Raw genomic sequence first — 3,142 nt, 5'->3', positions numbered from 1 at the left:
TTAAATATTTTATGATAAATCTAAATGACTCCGCACAATAGTTTGAGAGTCAATATCTCATCTGCTTTTAGAAGCACTTGAATACAAATTACAAAAGATGTTGAGGACTGTACATGTGTTGATGCCTCCTAGTGGCACTGTGGTTGAATGTCTGTCAGCTTTCCAAGCTAATCAAAGTCTTAATGACACTTTTGTAACCACTTCAACCCCAGCATCCCTATTCTGGGGGAGCGTTCAGCAAAAATAGCAGATCTACAAGCTCGCACTGCGTTGCAACGTGTTGTGAGCTTGTAGAGCTAATGGTTTCTTTCTCTCTCTCTCAGGATGGAGATCATAGTAGACACAGCTGGAGCCTCTAGAGATGGAGATCTGCAGGTCTGTCCATAGATGGATGGGAGGACGGAGGACGGAGATCTGGGTAGACGCTGGAGGACTTAAGACCTGGGCCTGCCCCGTGAGGAACTCAACGGTACGAACCGCTTTAGGGTTAGGGCTTTTTGAGGCTTCGTAAAAAGCCAATAATCGTCCGTTGCCGATAATTGGTCGATCCCTATTCTTAAACGTTACTGTATGTGTATGTTGTGACAGGACACACACACACAGCAAAGCTAATTTGGGGTGTGTCTCTTTCGTTCTTTGTTAGAATGGAGATCTCAGCCGATGCCCGAGATCCGAAGCTTTCCCCGGGTGTTTCCGCTGAGGACTTCTGGGTCGCTGGGAGGCTCGGACGGAGCTGGAAGGTTCGGTAGACGCCACTGGAACCCGTTTAGGCCTGTCAGAATTTAAGGTTTTATAATGGCAGATTTAATTGTCGTCATACTAACATTCTAAATAAAACCTTGGCTTTTGTAGGCTTTGTAAACAAAAAGCTGCACATGGCATAATTCAATAACTTTATACACTAAAAAAGATAAGTAAATTACAAAGTGACACATTTAGAGCTTGTAGATCGGTTGCTTCCATTATTTCTTTAAAATGTTTGAAAATATATGAACATTTTCAACATGGAGACGATTATGACTATTATCTCTAAAAAAGTATTACTTGGCGATTAGGTAATTGTGACAGGCCTAAATCCTTCTAGTTGTGTTTTTATATCATGTTCTGTAATCAGTTAGGGTTGACTACAGACTTTTTTTAGGAACAAGATCATCATGCCGGTGAAGAGCACGTTTCTAGCCAATGGAGCAACTATTTCTGATCACCTTTGGAGTTACATCACAGCAAGGTAACTATACAACACACACACACACACACTATGATCATGACATCAGCTTGTGACTGCAACTTGTTCTTGTTCCTGTTCGCAGATGACTCGGCACTGCTAGTCTCGGACAGGAACAAACTGCAGGTTGAAAAGGCCCTCAGCTCTGAATTCGGTAGAATCTGTACCTGGCTCGCTGATAACAAACTATCCTTACACCTGGGAAAAACTGAATCCATTCTCTTTGGATCTAATAGTAATCTCAGCAAGGCAAATGGCTTCTTGGTTAGAGTTGGTGACAATGTTATCACACGTAAAGATGAAATTACCTACCTAGGTTCCATCCTGGAGGCTAATCTTTCCGGTGATAAAATGGCCACCATCGTAATCAAAAAAGTCAACCGAAGAACAAGATTCCTTTACAGGATCTCCTCACTGTTCAACAAAAACACCTTGAAGACCTTAACGGGAGCCCTCGTACAAGGTTTCTTTGACTATGCATGCACCTCCTGGTACCACAGCACCTCAAAGGCCCTTAAAACTAGGCTCCAGACTTCCCAAAACAAACTGGTCAAGCTCCTACTTGGCCTCACCCCCCGAACCTACCTCACTCCTGCCCACTTTGACAGGCTGGAATGGCTTAGGGTCGACGACTGAGTACAGCATCTTGCAATGGGTCTGGTCCACAAGATTCGATACACCACCAAGATACCCATGTACCTGTCTAGATACTTCCTTAATGTTAACGAAGTCCACACCCACAACACCAGAGGGAGTGCAACGAACCATGTACAACCCAGATTCGGCACTAACAAGGGACTAAATTATTTTCACTCGTATGCCACCAAAATGTGGAACGCCCTACCAACAGTCATTAAGACATGTGAATCCCTTGACTCCCTTTTTCCCCCTCACTGTATAAGTTTATTTTCCCTCCCTTCCCCATAGTGTCTTATTTGTACGTCTCTAAATGTTTTGATTAATTGAACATGGTGGACCCTCTTGTAAACAAGTGTAATGCTTAATTGGATCGTCCACTTAAAGTTAACAGTCTTTGTATTGAGTTTGTGCTTGACATGTACTGTAATTCTGCAAACTGTTAATAAATATTTCAATCAATATTGTTTTATGAACAAAGTAGTAATGAGCATTTCTTTCTTTTCTTCAGGACGTTGCTGGTCTCCTGTGTGGCTCCATCTGGAGGTCACCAGGGTTCTGAGTCACTCAGATCCTGACTGGTAGTGGTGATATGTAGATGTGATCAATCAGGGCTCTTTGAAAATAATAAACAATACAATAATAAACCAATATAAATAACTAGATAATAATATAAATAAATGGATAAAACGAACGATAAAAAAATAGATAAATAATAGATAAATTAAAATAAAAGTAAATTAAAATAGTAAAAAATAAAATAAATAAAATAAATAAAATAAATAAAATAAATAAAATAAATAAAATAAATAAAATAAATAAAATAAATAAAATAAATAAAATAAATAAGTAATACACAAAATAAATAAGTAATACACAAAATAAATAAGTAATACACAAAATAAATAAGTAATACACAAAATAAAATAAAATTAGTAATGGATAAAATAAATAAAATATATAGACAATAATACATAAAATAAATTAAATTATCAATATAGTAATGCATAAAATTAGTAATAACAGTAATACATAAAATAAATGCATAAAAATAAAATTAGTAATAACAGTAATACATAAAACAAATACAATTTGTAATGCATGAAGTAAAATTAGTAATAACATAGTAATCCATCAAATAAATACAATTCGTAATAAAGTTATACATAAAATTAGTAATAACATAGTAATATATAAAATACAATTGATACAATAGTAATACATAAAATAAATACAATTACTTTGTATTGTAATTATAGAATTACTTAAAAAAACAAACGT

At 36.5% G+C, this 3,142-nt stretch overlaps 1 long non-coding RNA gene across 2 annotated transcripts; it reads left to right on the top strand.

Moving 5' to 3' along the window:
• The first annotated feature begins 339 nt into the window (after positions 1 to 339).
• On the top strand, positions 340 to 2,479 carry LOC310866501. 2 transcript variants are annotated; one of them, XR_014569925.1, is made up of 4 exons: positions 340 to 469; positions 644 to 740; positions 1,131 to 1,228; positions 2,373 to 2,479. It is a non-coding gene; the product is annotated as an uncharacterized lncRNA (long non-coding RNA). The 2 variants fall into 2 exon arrangements; XR_014569926.1 differs by having other exon boundaries at positions 350 to 469; positions 1,142 to 1,228.
• The last annotated feature ends 663 nt before the right edge of the window (positions 2,480 to 3,142 follow it).

This window comes from Protomyctophum parallelum, assembly GCF_964188405.1.
Source record: "Protomyctophum parallelum genome assembly, chromosome: 11".
Classification (NCBI taxonomy): domain Eukaryota; kingdom Metazoa; phylum Chordata; class Actinopteri; order Myctophiformes; family Myctophidae; genus Protomyctophum; species Protomyctophum parallelum.
This window is presented reverse-complemented; position numbering and strand designations above follow the sequence as displayed.